Source organism: Somniosus microcephalus, chromosome 23, assembly GCF_052327205.1.
Source record: "Somniosus microcephalus isolate GS21.2 chromosome 23, FLI_Smic_1.0, whole genome shotgun sequence".
In the NCBI taxonomy this organism is placed as follows: Eukaryota; Metazoa; Chordata; class Chondrichthyes; order Squaliformes; family Somniosidae; genus Somniosus; species Somniosus microcephalus.
In genome coordinates, this window is record NC_141009.1 from 28,494,461 (window position 1) to 28,516,221 (window position 21,761).

General features: G+C 42.4%; 1 long non-coding RNA gene across 1 annotated transcript in view; it reads right to left on the reverse strand.

Annotated features, from left to right (window-relative positions):
* Nucleotides 1-4,058: 4,058 nt before the first annotated feature.
* The window catches only part of LOC147101768 (uncharacterized), a 33,060-nt gene continuing 15,357 nt past the window's right edge, over nt 4,059-21,761 (reverse strand). The window contains exons 2-3 of the long non-coding RNA XR_015073359.1: nt 6,480-6,597; nt 4,059-5,709 (exon numbers count right to left, since the gene is read on the reverse strand). This is a non-coding gene — a long non-coding RNA (uncharacterized LOC147101768). The remainder of the gene's footprint in view (nt 5,710-6,479; nt 6,598-21,761) is intronic.

The window sequence follows — 21,761 nt, forward strand, 5'->3', positions numbered from 1 at the left end:
TGTTATAACTCGTAGCTGCAACGTTCTTTTCCAAAATGTACACACCTGGCATTAGTGAACCACACTGGCCTTGTTGTCACTCTTTATGGTGTCACCTCAACCCTTCGATGTGTTAATGGCTCTCTGCAACTAATCTTATTCTGGTTCCGGAAAATGCATCAAATTAAATTGATTTTAAGATTTAAAAAAAAATAATTTTGTATTAGCCGAAATGTAACCAGCCACTTGGTCGGCCAGAGGAATAACCTGGTCAACACCTCCACGTGTTAACTCGAGGAAGACTGGCACTCTGGGTGGAGAGTTGTGCATGCCAGCCCATGTTCTACCACAGTGTTTTTCTCGTCACCCGTTGTTCTGTTGCACCGTTTTACTTTTACAGTCCCTATAATTTCCCAAATTGGTTCATCTGTCGCGAGTCACTCGATTCCCCCGGCCCTCTTCAACTCCTGAGGTTGCCCCAATGTTTTTACAATTGTAGTCTTGTTAGTTCTCAGCTGTGCCTACAAGATCTCAATTTTTTGGGATTCCATTTTCATTTTACCGCTCCTTTCCCTAAGATGGTGACTTGTACTGAAGTGTAGTTCCCTCCTGTTTCTCACCAATTCACAAGGAAGTCAGCAGGCTATGCGGTTGGATGTTGGAGGTGGCATCACAGTCAAGCTCCCTCTTACATCTTTCTCTGCACTTTCAAAACCAGAAGCAGGAGCCCTGGCTGATTTTTCCCCATCGCTTGCCCGGGAATGCCAATTATTGTAGCTGAGAACAGGGATCATATCCCGAACCATTTTTGGTTTAAATGGCTCATTGTCCCACCAAACAGCATACCCGCGGAGCCCTAATCTCCCATTAATCAACATAACAAAAAACAGATTATCTAGTCATTATCACATTGCTGTTTGTGGGAGCTTGCTGTGCGCAAAGTGGCTGCAGCGTTTCCCACATTACAACAGTGACTACACTTTAAAAAGTACTTCATTGGCTGTAAAACGTTTTGAGACGTCCGGTGGTCGTGAAAGGCGCTATATAAATGCAAGTCTTTCTTTCTTATTTCTATCCTCTTCATTGGATTGCTGCCCATAGTCAAGCTCTCGTTCCTAAATTCGCAGAATGAACATAGACCCATGTGGATAGTGCTGAGAGGTGAAGGAAGGAGGGGGGGGGGGGGGAAATTCAGTATCGCCCCATTTGCAAGGGCGCCATTATCGGCCGTGCACAAAGTTTAGCGCCTGGCGCTAATTATCGCCTCCGATGGCAAACTTGGCTTTTATCGCCCCTGGAGGTGATTGGAGCGCTAAATCAGGCGCTTCACACCTGTCTTAAGGCACAAAGTCCGAGGAGCGAGACGCTACCTCAGAGCGCTGGCGAAGCAAGGAAGTGCATATCAAAATGAACCTGCAAAGTGCTGGTCAGTACTCAAAACTCCTTCACACAGCATTGAATCTCTCCAGAAGTCTCTCTCTCTCTCTCAGAATGAGTGGTGCACAAATGTCACCAACAAAAAAAGGCAGGAAGTGGTCGCCTTTAAATAGCGCTCCCCCAGTCCCTTTCTGACTGCAAAACGCTCCCCTCAACCTGTCGTTGCCAGCGGCAGGTGGTAAGGCAGGGGGCACCACTCAATATCCGGTCCGGGGCGCTACTGGGGTGTTGCGCACTCGACTGACGTCACGATCTGCCGGTGCAAGAGATCGTGGCGGCAGTGTTTAGCGCTGCCGCAAAATGTCTAGTTAATTTCACAAGCGGCGCAAACATCGCCGCGCCCGGGCGCTAGTTGCTTTGCGCCCCATTAGTGCCCTCTTAAGGCGTTAACGGGAGGCGCAAACAACTGAATTCCCCCCCCCCCCTCAGTGTCCACAAACTGTCCACCTGTATCAATGTGCCCTAACCCTACAATCTACTGCTTGGCACCCTCTATTTCTCCACCGGAAGATACACTGACAAACACGAAGCCATGCACATTATCATCACTGTTGTGTTACATAACAGATGGAGCTTCCTTCGTTTTTCATTTGTAAATTTAAACTTCACTGTTTTTAACTGGTAGGATTTACTGAAAAGGGACCTGAATTCAAAATGTAATTGCTGCACCTAAAATCAGATAAACGATCAAGTCAATTCTTTATTCAGGGGGAGCAGCACAAACAGAAAGGCATAAGTTAGCCACGAGTTGTTTGCAGGACTCCTCGTGTGTGTAAAGAGAATGGTGCGGGGACTTTCGCCACAGTTCATGCTTTGAACGTAAACTTCGGAGTTACATGGGGCTAAGTTGGGACAGGACGTGTGCAGAGTGAGGCTCCGAGGCAAGTCGCCAAACCGTGGCCGCGCTGGGCTGTGCCTTTCTCCTCAGACTGTGATTGTGTCGCTCACTGGGCGTTTTCAACAGCTGCACGTTTCACCTGGAGCCATGAGCGCCATCTCGGTATTCGAGGCTAGCCCGGCGCAAGGAGTCACCCGACTCCCCGTCCCACCCGATGGCTCAGGTTTTGCTGCAAAGGGGTTGGATTTGGCTGCAGTCTAAAGGCCTCTGTCTGCTGGGAGAGGGAGCGTTTACTGGGCCTACACTTCATTCAGAATAGGCTCTGTACATTGAAGAATAAAGCCAAATGTAACAATGAAAAGTTCCAGAGTATCTGAAAATTACTGTAACATTTTGAGAAGTTTTATTTCCAGTGAAGTTATAATTTCTTCACATTGTAAATAGTTTTACAGGGTGGCTGGAACATTGCATTTTTTCACTTTTCCCATCAGTAATACGATAATGGGGGAAAAAACTTCCATGTGAAGAGTAATGGAAGGAAGTTCGAAGGGTAGCCGGTTTTGAATACTGGGATGTGGAAGGCGGTTTCTTATTTCCTCCGAAGCTGTACCCTGGAAGCTGGGGGCTGAGATAGAACAGAAGGGGCTTCCTCGGTGTAAAGCAGCCTATAGACACACATGGGAAGGGTTTCATGTAGTTTGGGGAACGCTTGCAAAGAAAGCGGCAGATGTTTGAATTAAGCTGCTGCCTTTCAATTTAATTCAATTCAATTTTATTTGTCATATATGCAGCAGACGTGTGTGCTGCACAATGAAATGTTGATTTTTACGAGTCCTCCCAACATTGGAATAAATATTTCTCAATACTGAGCCCGCAAATTACAGGGAAGTTGGCTAAAAGCAGACGCTGTCGTACTGGGATGTATAAATGGAACCTTTATGGATGAAATGGGATTCTGTCAGAATATAACATTCGAGGAGAAACATCATAACATTGAGTAAAATGATAGAATATATATGTGTGTGTGTGTGCGGACTACAGTCATGTTGCTTTAAGCTGACCTCTTGGAAAGCAATGGTAATTGTGTGTGTTTTTTTTGTGCGCATTGTGGATGTGGCTGTAGTTTTGTGCGGTGGACTCGTGCCTGCTGGGAACACTGGCCTGAGAATGCCCGGACTCATCTTGCAAGAAAAGGTAATCCCCGGAGATTTGATGGAGAGACAATGTAACAGCAGAGAGCACACAACCGGCGACTAATAAAACCGTGCAGCGTTTACACAGTAGGCCAGCAGTTCCTTCCTCTGCTCTGTTAGAACTCCAAAGTGACAGAAATGAGAATACACTGCGGAACTCTGCCCATCATTACGAACATGTGCAAATAAAACGGGCAACACTTCGAGGCCTGCTGTATAATTGCGTGTGCTGCCGAATGACGCTGACAACTCTTTCTATCGTCTTGTTGTCATCTGGTTAGATTTGCTGACAGTGCACCGAACGGTGTGATATTGCTGAGGTACACAAAAGAAAAATGTTTCGTCGGGTTGTTGATAGCTGTAAGACCCGCCATGTTGTGCGTACAGCGGATTCTCAGCAGCCTAACCTCAATAGACAAGTTGCAAGTGATAACCCCGACTTCTGCCCCGTGGGACCATCACATCTTCACTGCAGCGTCTGATTGAAGAAAACGTATTCGCCGCCCAGTTCAAAAAGTAATTCGTTGTGTGAAGTGCTTTCAGACATTTAAGGTGCCATATCAATGCAAGTACTTTTAAAAACTTCACCTGTTGAGAAACAGAAGTCACCATGCAATGCCTTTTTACTTTATTATTCAACCAAGGCTGTAACAGAAAGGTGACCGAAAATGTGGAGCGTTGGAAAACGACAACTCATTGTACAAACCAGCCAACAGATTGGAAATGCATAGCGAAACAGACCTAGTAATAAAAAAAATTATAGCCAAGGCTATTATTTTTTAATTTGCTAGCTCATAGATTTCCGTGTTTGATAAAAAAATTAATTCTATTCGCTATTTTGGTGCCAATGAAATCGTGAAACACGAGTCTGCTATTAGTAACATCAGAAAACCACTCATTCCAGATTCACCTAATATAAACCTCTTTTAACACTTCATTGTGATCTAACTTTCCAGTTCATCGCTAATTGTTTTCTTCCGCCAGTTATGGGGTATGATGGAGATGGCAAAACTTTATTCGTGCTGCAGGATAGTCACTGCTTGAATATCTGGGTAACTCATCTGCGACCAGGTGAACTTGGTTGTAAACAGACCTGTTAGGAAGTAGGCAATAAGTTTCAGGACACGCAGAAAAAGATAAAGTTTCAATGTTACTGTAAAGACAGGTATGGGAATGGTGATCTCCTATGATGTAAATTGACTAGCTTTTTGACTGTAAAGTATGAAACATTAAAACTGCGATATGATGCTTCCTGAAATCGACATGACTTGCAAAAATGTGTGCGGAATCGTTTTTTAATGAAACACAGGAGAAGCAAGTAGCAGGGATTACAGGAGAAAGCTTTAACTGGTCCCGAAATCAGGTTTCTGGTTTTAATAGGAAGAAAGGTATTAGAAGGTGTTGGGATTGATGAGGTTGGAGAGACATGCAGACCAATGCATTTATTATATTCTATGATGTCCCCTCATATCAATGTATCCATACAGGCCAGTTGTGCACAAGTGTTTAATAGTTTATGTAATGAGAATATAACATCAAAATGGATGTGAATGTAAGTACTCATAATAACCCCGCTGCTCTTTCCACAGTGCTCTGCAGTGCCCAGCAGCTCTCTCCACTTACATTTGCACCAGCTCCGATGCAAGCATCTTGTAACATTTGAAACACATGACACAGATTATGAAGGGGCAAAAGACAAGATGTGAGCAGTTACAGGCTACCTGACTCTTCCGTTGTCTCTGAATTGAGACCATCTGTTTGAAGATTGCAAGTCGCAACACGTGCATTGATGAGCAGCCACAGTTGCCTCTGCTGAATTGATACCTATGGCAGTGCAATGTGGTATTGATCATTTGCACCACGCAATCGTGAGCAGCTTCAGCATACTTGGAGAATATATGGATGGAATTCTGAGGAAGGGGTTTGGAGAACACACACACATGCCCACTGTCTCACCCTGAGGACGTGTGGGGTGTTATGAGGACATTCACTCTGACAATGGCATTATGCAGAAGGAGTATGTGGCTCCTCGTGTCAGCAGCAATGCCGTGCCAGCAAGTAACCATGCACACGTAGCTGCAACTGCTACATCCCAAAACACTCAACACAGTGAATCCAACAAGGTGCTTCCCTTCACTGATGCAGGTATATCAGAGGACGCTCCAGTAGATATAGTGAGACTTGGGATCACTGTTCACATCTGCATCAGCCGACACCCACGACTTCTACTCCCTTAGTCACCGAAGCACAGAATTAGTCCACCTAGAGAGAAAACAAGAACAGGCATAGAAGTGGGGAATACGCTGAAGACATACAATGAAAACTCCACCACCACATGCATACCAAGAGAATGGCATCTGGTTGCTGTGAATCTATGTTGCAGTCCTTCATGCTTTTATTATGGCGGCTGCTAGAGTAATATGAAGTTTACATATTTTAGTTATTCATGGTGGGAGGGGGAGGCAAAAAAAATCATCATTGAAAATATGTCCAAGAGAAAGTGATAGTATTTATCGGGAAAGCTCACTGGGATTGGGAGAACACCCAGATCTTTCCTGTTGTTGGGGCCTGATTTGCTGCTGGCACTTGAAGTGATGGTGGGGTTGTGAGGAAAGAGGGATTCAGTTACCTGCTAGTGGAACAGTGCGTGGCACACTATCTGTCTCTTGCACCCGTGGGTGTGTGGCATAAAAGCTGAAGACAGTGGCAACCTTCACTGCTGCAGTATGGATAGTCATGTGTGTCTTCAGGGACTGGGTAGCACATCTCAGTCATAGCGTGCTTGCTGAGCCTGAGCATGCACTGCTTCGCTGCCGGGCCCAGGTCTCTGGCAGTAATATGTGGGGCTGTTTTGCCAGTGGTGTGCCTCCTATTCAATCTGCGATTCTGCGGCATCTTCTCCTGCAGCTGTACACCATATAACCTTGGCTATAATGGCCATTGCACGCATTTTGTGGGGATTACAAAATCCTCTGCACAATGCTGTGTTGATGCATGACACTCGTATACCTTTTTTCACACAGTTGACTCACCTTCTGAATGGGCACTATGTTCTTCAATATGCCCCGAAACTACAGGTCTTAGAGACAAGGCTTTCCACAGTCATAAAAATGAACAATTTTCTCTCCCGCTCATTACACCAATTTCGGCCTGTGAAGGGAAAATGAACCGGAGGTATAAATTCCAGAAAATTAGCGAATTGCCGTCCCATCCCAACTTAGTCATATCTCTTTTGCTAAACTGTACACACAGGAAAATACCTTCCTAATTCGCCAATGTATGCATAACCAGTAGGAGTTTTTTTTAAATTCCAATTGACTGGGTCTACTTCATGCTTCTCAACATGTCCGATCCACATGGAAACCCAGGGTTGTTTGAGATTTTTCTTGTTACCTAGTTGCTATGTTGTGTCCCTGCAGATTTGCTAATCTATGGATAGAAATTTTAAAAAGTATGTGATTCCTCTTGTGAAAACAATCCTTCCCACCCGATTGCTTAAAACAAATTCTGAAGTTTCGGACAAATTTCATTTAAAAACAATTGACACGTCTTCCAATCCGGCAACATTACAATCAATCTAACAGTTTATATCTACACCGAGGCTTAAACGAGTGTCAAAAACAGAAAGACAAGTTATTTTAAAAGTCTGCTGATGAGGCCCAGATAAACATAGCTTGAGAGTTTCTGCAGAAATCTACAGAAAGCACATCACAGGTGTGATGTGTATACCATGGAATTTGAACGTACTCATATGGAATCTTAAAACCCCTTTCGCCTTTTTACACTTGAAATCAGTGCTGGCGATTTGCAATATTAAACAATTTCCCACGATTTAAAAGTTAAAAGAACGTTTAAACCTTCGCTGCGAGCAAAGTGACACTAAGCTGCCAATACATTTTATTGGAGGGCAGATGTAAGTTTATTTTCACCTCAATTTTATTAGCAGAAGTTTGCTGAAAATAGAAATGGCTATCATTCTTGTTCATAATCTAAATAATGTAGAGTGAGTGCAGCTAGCCGTCTCAGACCGGTGTCTGGGAAACTGCTCGGCTGTAGGTCCCAGTATTGTCCGCCACAAATGAGCTCTGTGAATGCACCCATGAAACCATGCGTAGCGCTCTGTTCCTGGGGTGGCAACTATCAGTCGGAGTGTCTGGTCTTTGGTAACAGTAAAAACAATCCATAAAAGGTTTTAGAATTTCCCCAGAAAGTCCAATACAGCACTTGTAAAAATTCAGCTTTATATCAAGCTGGAGTTATACTGCAGTTAGTGTGAACTCAAGCTGATGTGAGACAAGCTCCTAACTTGGTGTAAATGTGCTTGGGCATCAGATCAGGATCTGAAACCTGAGTTATACTGCCACTTTTATGTTTGTGCAACAAAAACCACGTTGCATCAATGAAACGGTGCTGGCATAACTATAGCTTCAATCTTCCACAGTTATGGCTCAAGAGACAACGTTACCAGGATACATTGTACAGCCTAAACTCAAAAATAATGTCATTTCTAGTACAAAAATAAATGTATAAAGCTACCGATCTATGGAGTAGCGAAAGTGCTAAGTGTTATATTGTAAAAAAGAAGTCATTAGGTGTTAAACTGTAAAATAGATTGCTGTAGTCTGACTTTAAGATCAGTACTGGTACCGCAGTTCCCAACCCTGCTGTTTCACAAGCTGTTGTTTTGCTACATAGAGTATTTGTTTAGTGATGTCTAACTACTTGAGCTTTCAGATCGTATCTATTCTGGTAAACACAAAGCAGCACAATTATAGAAGAGCTAACAGCAGTGTCATGACTGCAGACATTAGTGCAGGAAATTGACATCAACCCAAGCACGATACCTTACCTCAGTATTTAATTTTGACTCTGGTACAAATCGCTCTCCATACTTAATGCGGAGACAAGTACTGAAATGTGCTATGCTTACTCTGGTCTCAGAGGTCCACGGACCACATTCCCATATAGGAATGCCTCGTTGCATGTTCAAAATGGGTATCAAGTACCATATTTATATGCATAATAATGGGTTCACTTTGAAAACGACGATTCTTTATTGGTTAGTAACTATCGTTTACAAAGGACTTCTTCAAGTTACTGTGAAATCACTACCCAGACCATTAAAGTATACATGTGCAAATTGAGTGTGCTCAATGTGTAGTATAACAAAATGTTAATTATGTACTATGTAACCTCTGTTCCAAGGAGAACAGTCCTAACTTTTCCAACCTCTCCTCATAACTGAAGTCCCTCATCGCTGGTAACATCCTGGTAAACCTCCTCTGTAGCCTTTCTAAGGCCTTTACATCTTTCCTGAATTGTCCACAATACTCCAGCTGAGGCCTAACCAGTGAAGATATCAAGTTCGAGCCTGATCTCTTTGCTTTTATATTCTATGCCTCTATTTATAAACCCAAGTAACCCGTATGCTTTTTAAACCACCTTATCAACTTGCCATGCTACCTTTAAGGGTTTGTGTATATGGACACCAAGGTCTCTCTGCTCTCCACTTTCCTCTTTAATTCTATAGGCTTCCATCTTCTTAACAAGCCTCCGGTGTGGAACTTTTTCAAATGCCTTCCGAAAGTCCATATATACATCTACTGCACTACCTTGATCAACCTTCTCTGTTACCTCATCAAAGAAGTCAATCAAGGTAGTCAGACATGATTTGCCTTTAACAAATTCATGCTGGCTCTCCTTGATTAACCCATGCCTTTCCAAATGAAAGTTAATTTTTTCCCTGATAATGGTTTCCAATAATTTCCCCACCACCGATGTTAGGCTGATTGGCCTGCAGTTTCCTGCTTTATCCCTCTCCCCTTTCTTAAATAACAACAAAATAAGTCAAAGCTAAAGGCACTATATCTGAATGCGTGAAGCATTCGCAACAGATAGAAATTAATAGGTTTGATCTAATAGCCATTACGGAGACATGGTTGCAATGTGGCCAAGGTTGGGAACTAAATATTCCAGGATACTTAACTTTTAGAAGAGATAGGCAAAATGGAAAAGGAGGAGGGGGAGCCCTGATAATAAAGGATGGGATAAAGACAGTAGAGAGAAAGGATCTTAGCTCCAAAAATCAAGAAGTAGAATCAGTTTGGGTGGATCTAAGAAACAGCAAGGGGCAGAAAACATTGGTGGGAGTTGTTTATAGGCCCCCAAACAGTAGTTGTAATGTTGGGCAGAGTATAAATCAGGAAATTAGAGGCGCATGTAACAAGGGTAATACAGTAATCATGGGGAACTTTAATCTACATATAGACTGGGCAAACCAAATTTGCAGTAATAGTGTGGAGGACGAATTCATGGAATGTATACAAGATAGTTTTCGAGATCAGTATGTTGAGGAGCCTACTAGGGAACAGGTTATTTTAGATCTAGTATTGTGCAACGAGAAAGGGTTAATTAATAGCCTTGTAGTAAAGGGGCCTATAGGGAAGAGTGACCATAATATGACAGAATTTTCTATTGAGTTTGAAAGTGATTTAGTTAAATCTGAAACTAGGGTCTTAAATCTAAACAAAGTAAACTACGTAGGTATGAGGGTGAGTTGGTTAAGGTGGTTTGGGAAACTACATTAAAAGGTAGATGGTAGAGAAGCAATGGCTAGCATTTAAAGAATTAATACATAATTTACAACAAATATACATTCCTTTAAGGCACAAAAACCCCACAGGAAAAGTGGTCCAACTGTGGCTAACAAGAGAAGTTAAAGATAGTATTAGATCAAAGGAAGAGGTTTATAATGTTGACAAAAAGAGTAGTAAGCCTGGGGATTGGGAGGATTTTAGAATTCAGCAAAGGAGGACCAAGAAATTGATAAAGAAAGGGAAAATAGAATATGAGAGTAAACTAGTGAGAGACATAAAAACAGACTGTTAAAGCTTCTATAGGTATGTAAAAAGGAAAAGATTAGCGAAAGTAAATGTGGGTTCCTTACAGGCTGAGACAGAAGAAATTATAATGGGGAATAAGGAAATGGCAGAGAATTAAACAAATACTTTGTGTCTGTCTTCATGGAAGAAGACGCAAAAAAACTTCCCGGAAATAGTGGAGAACCAAGGGTCTAGCGAGAATGAGGAACTGAAAGAAATTAGTACAGGTAGACTACCCTTTATCCGGACTTCCGAAAACCGAAACCCTCTAAAAACCGAAGGTTTTTTCGTTCAGCGTAAGTCGTGCGTACGAACGAAAAAACCTTCGGTTTTTAGAGGGTTCCGGTTTCGGAAGTTCGGATAAAGGGTAAGTCGTGCGCACGACCCCCCGCCGGCCCCGACAACCGCCGACCCCGCCAGCCCCGACAACCGCCGACCCCCCCGCGGACCCCGCCGGCCCCGACAACCGCCAGCCCCGCCAACCGCCGACCCCCCCGCGGACCCCGCCGGCCCCGACCCCCGCCGACCCCGACTGACTTACGCTGAGCGTCAGCGTAAGTTGTGCGCACGACCCCCCGCCGACCCCGCCGACCCACCTTCCGAAATCCAAAATTCTCCTTTATCCGAAACTCGGCTGGTCCTGAGGTTTTCGGATAAAGGATAGTCTACCTGTATTAGTAAAAAAATAGTACTGGAGAAATTTATGGGACTGAAAGCTGATAAATCCCCTGGACCTGATGGCCTACATCCTAGGGTTTTGAAAGAGGTGGCTATAGAGATAGTGGAAGCATTGGTTGTCATTTTCCAAAATTACACAGATTATAGAATGGTTCCTACGGATTGGAAGGTAGCAAATGTAACCCCACTATTTAAGAAAGGGGGGAGAGAGAAAATGGGGATCTACAGACCAGTTAGCCTGATGTCAGTAGTAGGGAAAATGCTGGAATCTATTATTAAGGACATGGTAACAGGGCACTTAGAAAATAATAATAGGATTGGGCAGAGTCAACATGGATTTATGATACAGAAATCGTGTTTGAGGAATCTGTTAGCGTTTTTTGAAGTTGTAACTAGCAGAATAGATAAGGGGGAACTAATGGTTGTGGTGTATTTGGATTTTCAGAAGGCATTCGATAAGGTGCGACACAAGAGGTTATTAAACAAAATTAGGGCTCATGGGATTGGGGGTAATATGCTAGCATGGATTGAGGATTGGTTAACGGACAGGAAACAGAGAGTAGGAATAAGCGGGTCATTTTCGGGTTGGCAGGCTGTAACTAGTGGGGTACCGCAAGGATCAGTGCTTGGGCCTCAGCTATTCGCAATCTATATCAATGATTTGGATGAGGGGACCAAATGTAATATATCCAAATTTGTTGATGATACAAAGCTGGGTGGGAATGTAAGTTGTGAGGAGGATGCAAAGAGGCTTCAAGGGGATATAGACAAGCTAAGTGAGTGGGCAAGAACATGGCAAATGGAATATAATGTGGAGAAATGTGAAGTTATCCACTTTGGTAGGAAAATTGAAAAGCAGAGTATTTTTTAAATGGTGAGAGATTGGGAAATGTTGGTGTTCAGAGGGACCTGGGTGTCCTTGTACACGAATCACTGAAAGTTAACATGCAGCTACAGCAAGCAATTAGGCAAGCAATTAGGAAAGCAAATGGTATGTTGGCCTTTATTACAAGAGGATTTGAGTATAAGAGTAATGATGTCTTACTGCAATTATATAGGGCCCTGGTGAGACCACACCTGGAGTATTGTGTACAGTTTTGGTCTCCTTACCTAAGGAAGGATATACTTGCCATAGAGGGAGTGCAACGAAGGTTCACCAGACTGGTTCCTGGGATGAGAAGTCTTATGAGAAGAGATTGAGTAGACTAGGCCTATATTCTCTAGAGTTTAGAAGAATTAGAGGTGACCTCATTGAAACATACAAAATTCTTACAGGGCTTGACAGGGTAGATGCAGGGAGGATGTTTCCCTTGGCTGGGGAGTCTAGAACAAGGGGCCATAGTCTCAGAATAAGGGCTCAGCCATTTAGGACTGAGATGAGGAGAAATTTCTTCACAGAGGGTGGTGAATCTTTGGAATTCTCTGCCCCAGAGGGCTGTGGAGGCTCAGTTGTTGAGTACATTCAAGACAGAGATCGATAGATTTTTGGATATTAAGATAATCAAGGGATATGGGGATAGTGCAGGAAAGTGAAGATAGGTAGATGATCAGCCATGAACTTACTGAATGGCGGAGCAGGCTCGAGGGGCCAAATGGCCTACTCCTGCTCCTATTTCTTATGCTTATGCTTATGAACAACAACTTGTATTTATATAGCGCCTTTGATGTAGTAAAATGTCCCAAGGTGCTTCGCAGGAGTATTATAAGACAAAAAATTTGACACCGATCCACATAAGGAGAAATTAGGACAGGTGACCAAAAGCTTGGTCAAAGAGGTAGGTTTTAAGGAGAGTCTTAAAGGAGGAAAGAATAGTGGTTTAACAATAGTTAATATCGAATATTCTACCTGTTAACAGAATAAACATATCAATATGGGGAATTTGGAGTACACTTGAGGCGTTCGCATCTTATATTACCAGTGAGGGGATCAAGATCATATTGTTCAGAGACAAATTGTTCCATGTAACAGGATTAAACAAGTTGTTTATGTTAACATTTTATACTCCTGCAATAATATCAGGAACCAAAAATAAGCCTGAAACTAACTGTGAGCGATGTTATTGCACAAACACTTTAGCCTAGAAATTGTTTTGCACTGGCAGCCGAGGAAAACTGGGCACAAGGAATGAGTAGGCACGCAGCACACCTGATATTGGACCTTGGACCTCATTTAAAATCAGACCGTTGAGTTGAGGATACATGCTGGATGTCCCCAGGCAGCTTGCCGCTGAATCGGCATTGGAATTTGGGCCACTGCATCACTGGCAGCAGCCCTCAGGTAGGTCCTGGGATGTGGGGAGGTAATTGACAGGCGGCCGAGTAGGAGCCGGCAACAGTCCTTGGCACTGCAGTGGGGCTGGGAGGTGAACTCCTGTTCCACCCAGTTCCACATTCAGGTAAGTATTAGGTGGCGTCCCTTTAATGATCACTGGTTAGGCCGCATGTAGACCATTTTTTCCTAAACGCAGCCGGCCTGGTGCGGCTGCATTAGGGCAGACTCATTTTGCAAAGGGGGCCACCTATTTTATATGTCGGCGTGGAATGGGTGCACACCAACCGTCATACTGAACATTTTGATGCCCATTTTATGCCTGTAAAATGGGCGCAGTGTCAACCAATTTCTAGGCTTTAATGCGCTCGTATCAAATTCTGGTCCAGTCACTGTGCAATTACATCATTAGCCCATTCTTTTTGAATGTAGTTATGAGGTTACAGCACAAAGAGACAAGAGCAATTGTTCCCCTAATTATCCAAAGAAATTAGTGCAGAAAATATTTATGAGAATGATTCCAATGATGAGGGACTTCAGTTATGTGGATAGATTAGAGAAGCTGGGGTTGTTCTCCTTACAGCAGAGAAGGTTGAGGGGAGATGTGATAGAGGTGTTCAAAATCATGAGGGGTCTAGACAGAGTAGATAGAGAGAGACTGTTCCCATTGGTGGAAGGGTCGAGAACCAGAGGACACAGATTTAAGGTGATTGGAAAAAGAACCAAAGGCGACATGAGGAAAAACTTTTTTTTTTACAGAGAGTTGTTGTGATCTAGAATGCACTGCCTGAGAGGGTGGTGGAAGCACACTCAATCGTGGCCTTCAAAAGGGAAATGGATAAGTACCTGAAGGAAAAAAATTTGCAGGGCTATGGGGAAATGGCGGGGGAGTGGGACTAGCTGAAGTGCTCTTGCAGAGAGCCGGCACGGACTCGACAGGCCGAATAGCCTCCTTCTGTGCTGTAACCATTCTATGACTGTCCCATCAGCCTCCAGTGTTGCACTACTGCATGGAAGATTATTCATATTATCCACACCTATTTTCTTGATATCATCTTCAATTCAGTTAACATTTTACAGTGGGCCAGAAATTCGGGGCGGAGGCTTCCCGCGGGTGCAAGCCCCCGACCTGCACTTACCTAGCGCGCCGGCCGTTGAGCTGTGGGCCCGCGTGGGATTCCGATACTGGGCCTGCTCCAGCTGCCGGCGCACAGTGCTTGCATATCCCAGGGGCGCAGTTAGTTCAAAGCGTCCCCTGGGATCACGTGGGCCATGGAGAGCCAATCGTAGCAGGGAATCTCTATTCATAGATTTGACAGGAAGACCTGTCAAATCTATGAATACAGTTCGGCCCCAAAACATAACTAAAACTTCAAATAATTTTTTTTTTAAATCACATTTTTAAAATAATTATAAATTACATAAAATAACTATTTTAAACAATTATTTAAATTTTTGAAAAAATTAATTACAGTTTTTAACGGGGCTAAAAATAAACTTACCTTTCTTTAAAGTATTTAAAAATAATAAACCTGTGGAAAAAATGTTTTAATCTTACTTAATTCACCACTTACCTTGTTAAAAGCAGGCCTTGCGACTGCTTTTTACAAGCGTAGCTGCTGGATCCTTACCCTCCCGGAAAAACCTGTAAAAAAAATGGAAGTTCCAGGCATACGCGCTGCCTCTCCGGTGCACGCGTTCGACCTGTGGACCCCTTCCTTTAAGGGAACGGAAGTTCCGGTTTCCCGCACATGCGCAGTGCATGCACGAAACCGGCACTTTCGTTGGGCCTACGCGTGAGTACCCAGCGCGTACTCACCCGTGGGGACCCGAATTTCTGGCCCATTGTATATGTAAATCTCATGAGCAAAGTACTCTGCATGCCCCAATATATACATGTCCTTAATAATTTGTATAAATTGGGGCATGCAACATTTTTTTTGTCTCCCACAAACTATTGCATGTACCAAGGTTATGGTTACTCGTCCCTGTAGAATGTGACAATAGAAGTACTATCAAAAGCAAGTTTTTAAATAAGGAGATTATAGAATACAATAATTGGAAAAATAATGTATTTCTCAGATATTGTGTAACAAGGAAAACTTATTCCCAAAAGCAACTTTTTTTCTTAGATTGTAAAAATGTATTTATAATGGCAAAATCTTCCAGGAGCTCCATCTAATAAAAGTATGGAAATTGCAGCTATCATGCTCAAGTGTTGTTAAAAAAAATCACAATAAAGCTCTTTTGTGAAAAAAGATCAGAACAGAGATGAATATTATGGTTGCTGCACAGAAATGCAAAACTTGTCACATGTGACCTTTAAAGGGTTTGCAACATTACTATGGATAAGCTCATTTTCTTCAATTAAATCTATATTTTTACAGAGAAATGGGAACCTTTTTCAAACCTCTTCCAGTAAACATTTGTTTGTTAGAATATTAGGCACTTTGTATCTTTGCAACTAGAGACTTCACAATAAATCTGTAACCTTGGAAAATTAAAGTACACTGGAATATTCTTCGGCCTTTGTGATTATTGGCATGCTTATGTTTATTGTCACGCTGTTAATTAACTTTCAATTAAGAGATGAGTCACAGGTAATGTAGTCAACTCACTTATAAAACTGTTCAAGATCAATGGGATTTAAAGTTATAGAGACGTGGCTTTGTTGTACTGTATTCATAAATCTTATGATAATTGCAGGTCAATAAAAAGAAGGTGCAATCCATTAGCATATTGAGCAGAAGCTGCATTTCACTCAACAACGGAGACAGAAAGAGCTTTATCAGTTTTTAGCAGGTTGCTACGTGGAGCATCTCTCTAAAGGGAAGCATTTCATTATGAGGAAGGGAAAAACAAGCTCACTCATAACAAGCATTCTTCCTATCAATAAAGAGTTGCTGGGCATATAGAATTGTATCCCAGTGTGAATCACCATTCAGGACAGGAGAGGCATGGAGGAAAAATCTGGAGTAGGGAGGAGGCAAAGGTGCTACTTGAAGCACTATCTCTAACCTGGTCCTTCATATTCATGTGTGACGATTGACTCGTGGCCACTTTGGTTAAAAAATTAAGGAATGTTGAAGCATTTTGCAAATTTTGTTACAATCTTTCGGTCAAAAGCAAAAAAATAAACATCTTGGTAAACCTTCGTACAGTACTAGAGATTAATATCCACTTAGTTAAATATACAGTTTTGCTTTGTTCCATGACAAAGCAGCCCGCTTTATTGGTATCCCATCCACCACCTTAAACATTCACTCCCTCCACCATCGGTGTACCGTGGCTGTAGTGTGTACCATCTACAAGATGCACTGCAGCACCTCCCAAACCCGCAACCTCTTCCACCTAGAAGGACAAGGGCAGCAGGCGCATGGGAACAACGCCACCTCCAAGTTCCCCTCCAAGTCACACACCATCCTGACATAGAAGTATATCGCCGATCCTTCATCGTCGCTGGGTCAAAATCCTGGAACTCCCTCCCTAACAGCACTGTGGGAGTACCTTCACCTCACAGACTGCAACGGTTAACAAGAAGGCAGCTCACCACCACCTTCTCAAGGGAAATTAGGGATGGGCAATAAATGCTGGCCTTGCCAGTGACGCTCATATCACACAAACGAATAAAAAAAAATTGTACATAAAAAGCTAAAGTAAAGGGATAGGGAATCAAAAGATAGAGCGTTTTCTTGGCAATAGAAAACAGTGGGTAATTATAAACGGTAATTGTTTACGTTGAGGAGCAGTATGTAAGAGTCCCAAAGGGATGAGTCTACAGTCACAGTGTATTCATTAATGAACTTAACAGTACAGAAAGTATAAAATTTAAATTTGCAGAAGATACTAATTTATGTGGAAAGGATAGGTATATCAAAGACTAGATATCAATAGTATGGGTTAACAAAGGCTTACTACCTGAATGCATATATATCAAGTTACATTCTGTGCTGGCAAACATGAGACAATGCATATAAGTGCTAAAAAAGTATTCGCCATCACACATTGTGGAGCACAACTATGCAGAATGTGAGGTAACAAAAATATTTAGGTGAGATAGTTGACTAATCGTAAAAAAATTGATCCAAAATGTAAGGGTAGGAATGAAAAGGCAAAAAGAAAGCTAGGGTGCATAACAATCCAAGAAATGAATACTGAGAATCTATGATTCATCAATGAGTCTCTGCTTGAAGTACCACACCAAATTCTGGTCACCACATCTCCAAAACGATAGGGGAAGGAGGGTTGGATATGCAACAATGGGGAGGGGGACATAAGGACCATGCCAGAATTAGATTATTCAGCTATGAGGAGAAGAGGAAAAAGAATACCGGGGAAAAGCAAATAATTGACAATGGGTAGCGAATATGAGTTAAAAAATAGGAAGTAGAAGCAAAGAACCATGTGATACAAGCAAAAAACTAGAAGGTAAAGATTTCACATTTAGAATTATCAACTAGTTCAACAAAATGGCAACAACTATGGTGCTCCCAAATTTTGTTAGGATACACAATACTTGAAATTTGGAGTTGAATGGTTCCTAACTAGAGATGCAGTAGAAGGCTATAGCTTGGTGTTGGGTCAGTGGGGACAATGGTAAAAATATGTGTGTGTGCGACACAAACTCAGGCTTAGGACTCATAGTTTGTTTCCTGTTTTCTACTGCATGAATGGACATGTGGCATTTGCATCAATAATTTGTCATGTATAAAATGTTATGCTTGATTTTTTTTGTGAGCAATAAAAATACAACATTTCTAAGTTGAATGATGCTGCCAATTAATGGTTCAAAGCATATTTAATATTTACTAATAGGTCCCCCGTGACACTGCTCATGGGGAAAACATGAAAAAAACTTGGATTCCCAAGGAAAGTTGATGCTATTGTCAAAATTTTACTTATTTTTATCTTGAGTTTTTTGTTTCTTATGTGCATTTTCCAGGAGGGATCATTGAATAGCAGTAGCGGGTGAGAATTCGGACTGTTCTCTGCCTAGCCTAAGGCCCATCACCCCTGTGCTCGCTGACCTATGTTGGCTCCCGGTCTGGAACTGCCTCGATTTAAAAATTCTCATCCTATTTTCAAATCCCTCCATGGGCTTACCCCTCCCCATCTCTGTAACCTCTTCCAGCCCTACAATCCTCTGAGATCTCTGCACTTCTCCAATTCTGGCCTCTTGCGCATCCCTGATTTTAATCATTCCACCATTGACGGCTGTGCCTTCTGCTGCCTTGGCCCTAAGCTCTGGAATTCCCTCCCTAAACCTCTCCTCCTCTACCTATCTCTCCTCCTTTAAGACGCTCCTTAAAACCAACCTCTTTGACCAAGCTTTTGGTCACCTGTCTCCTAATATCTCCTTATGTGGCTTGTGTCAAAGTTTGATTGATAACGCTCCTGTGAATAGCCTTGGGAAGTTTTACTATGTTAAAGGCGCTATATAAATGCAAGTTGTTGTTGGATGCTGAAGCTAATTGTAGCAATCCAAATACTGGTCTGGCTGAGATCAGCTAACAGCACAGACAGAATGGAACCTTCAAGACAGCTGCAGAAGCTAATTACTATTATAATGTTATGTTTCCTAATAATTTATATATATTTAATTAACCTCATAGCATTACTTATTAAGCTAAACAACCAAACGTTTTTTTCGGTAGTATAGAAATCAGTGGAACTTACCTGCCCAAATGAAAGAAATGTTCGTTACTGTTAATAATATACAAATTTCTTCCCAGCAATGATTGATTCATATGCACAAATTATTGTTCCAGATACTATAAATATTTTCTAACTACACAAAATACTTATGGATAAGGAAGGTCACTCAGCTCATTTTAATTCATTTATCTAGAAAGATGCTACAGATTCCTCATTGTTGTATATATTTTTTTCTTCAACAGTTCCAGGGTTTTCAACCACCATCACTCTACCTAGGAGATCAGCCATGATCTTATTGAATGGCGGAGCAGGCTCGAGGGGCCAAATGACCTACTCCTGCTCCTACGTCTTATGTTTGGAAGCCCATTGTTGATTACTCTCTGCATGAAGAGGAACTTTGGCCCAATTTACTAAAATACTTCAGCAGCCGCTCCCTCATGGCCTTTCACTTTGTTTCCTCAAAGTCCAAGGGACACAAAATAGAACTTACCTGGCACGCAACTGGCTTAGCTATCCATCACCAGATCTGCCTCAACCACATCAAGTACTACCAGGCATTTCTCTACTCTGTTTAAATTGCCCACTAACCTAGGATCATAATGGAAGGCAAATAGAACCCCAGGTCCCTTTTCTTCACTACAAACTTCCTCCTTAGACCCCTCTTCCCTGAACTTCCACCCTTATCTCTAACAACAAGTGCAAAGAGATCATGAATGTCTTCATTACCAAGATAGAGACCATTCATTCAGCTGCCTCTGCTGCTTAACCCCTTCCCCTTGCCCACCAAATCAAACCTCCTTGATACCATTTCTCTCTCATGCTCTCTCCAAGGGCATGTAATCCATGATTCCTGCCTCCTGCTCCCTTAACCCTATTCCCACCTTCCATTCTTGGCCCCCATGCTAGCTAGCATTGTAAATAGTCCTCTCTCTTAAGGCACTGAATCCTTCTATTCAAGCTCGCCTTTATCACCTCCAAAAAACACTTTTGCCCTATTTCAAACCTTCCCTTCTTTTCCAAAATCCTTGAATATGTTGCTGCCTCCCAGATCTGTGCCTATCTCTCCCACAGTTTATTTCAATCCCTTCAATCAGGTTTCCACTCCTCCCACAGCATCACAATGGCCCGAACCAAAGTCACATTCTCTGTATCGGTTGTACATTATTCCTCGTACTCCTAGACCTCTCTGCAGCCTTCAGCACAGTCGATCACATAATCATTCCAAAGCCTTTCCTCCATTAACCAGCTCGGTAGGACTGCCCTAGCTTGGTTTCACTCCTACCTATCCAATCATAACCAGAGCATCTCAAGCAATGGCTTCTCTTTCCATCCCTCCATTGTCACCTCTGGAGTGTAATTATAAATTATTTTTGTTCTACCTCCCACAGTAGATTTGCAGTATTTGCTTAAGATGCAAGTACTTTATTTGGTTCTTCTTCTCTCTTCCCTCCAAAAGTTTCTTCTTTTTCTCAATTCATTACATCATTATAAAGATATATTTTCTCTGTCTTACTTCCCATACTGGATTTGTGTTCTTTGCTGAAGCTGTTATTTGTGTAGCACTGTGCCAAGGAGGTTTCCCCCGCCCCCCCCCCCACTGTTGAGTATCCAATGAGCTACACCTTTAACAGGTTGCCATTTGCTAATACAAAAGCAAAATACTACGGATGCTGGAAATCTGAAATATAAACAGAAAACGTTGGAAATACTCAGCCGGTCAGGTAGCATCTGCGGAGAGAGAAACAGAGTTAACGTTTCAGGTTGATGATCTTTCGTCAAAACTGGAAAAAGTTAGAGATGTAACAGATTTTAAGCAAGTGCAGGGGCAGGAAAAGAGGGGAGGGGAGGAAAGAACAAAAGGGAAGGTCTGTGATTCTCTGCTCCACTCCCACTCTGATCTCTCTGTCCTCGGCCTCTTACATTGTTCCAACGAAGCTCAACGCAAGCTCGAGGAACAGCACCTCATCTTTCGATTGGGCACTTTACAGCCTTCTGGACTCAACATTGAGTTCAACAATTTCAGATCATAACCTCTGCCCCTATTTTTTCAGATGGCAGCTGTTGATGATTCTGCCATTCCCATTTACACCTCTTCTAGACTCATCTTTTGTTTCTTTACTTGTCCCATTGCCCTTTCCTTTTGCTTTGTACTATCATACCTTTTGTCATTGAATCTCTCCTGCCTTCCACCCTATCACAGACCTTCCCTTTTGTTCTTTCCTCCCCTCCCCCATTTCCCTGCCTCTGCACTTGCTTAAAACCTGTTCCATCTCTAACTTTTTCCAGTTCTGACAAAGGGTCATCGACCTGAAACGTTAACTCTGTTTCTCTCTCCACAGATGCTGCATGACCTGCTGAGTATTTCCAGCATTTTCTGTTTTTATTGCCATTCACTATCCTCTAGGCCCAACTGACTGACTCTAGATGCAGAATCACAACTGACTGTTAGTCATGGAAATGGTTTTTAATTGCTTTGTCTTTAGTTCATTCAATATTTCAGCCAATTGGTATCACTAGTTTCACAAAAAGTGGTTATTTCAGCAATTCAGGTCTTTTATCTTGTGAACACTTATGAGGTGTGATAACCACTTATGAGATGTGATGCCCAGGTGTGTAGTGGAAGGTATACTAGAGTATATCCATTTTTTTTGGAGGAGAAAAGTATGCTCACTTTTTGGCAGCATGTAATGAAGGGTATACTCCATTTTTATGTCATGGAGGCAATAATATGCTCACTTTCTGGCAGCCTGTAATTGAGCGCATGGTGAGTATACCTCATTTTTTTATTTTTGGAGGCAAGGGTACACTCACATTTTGGCAGCATGTAGTGG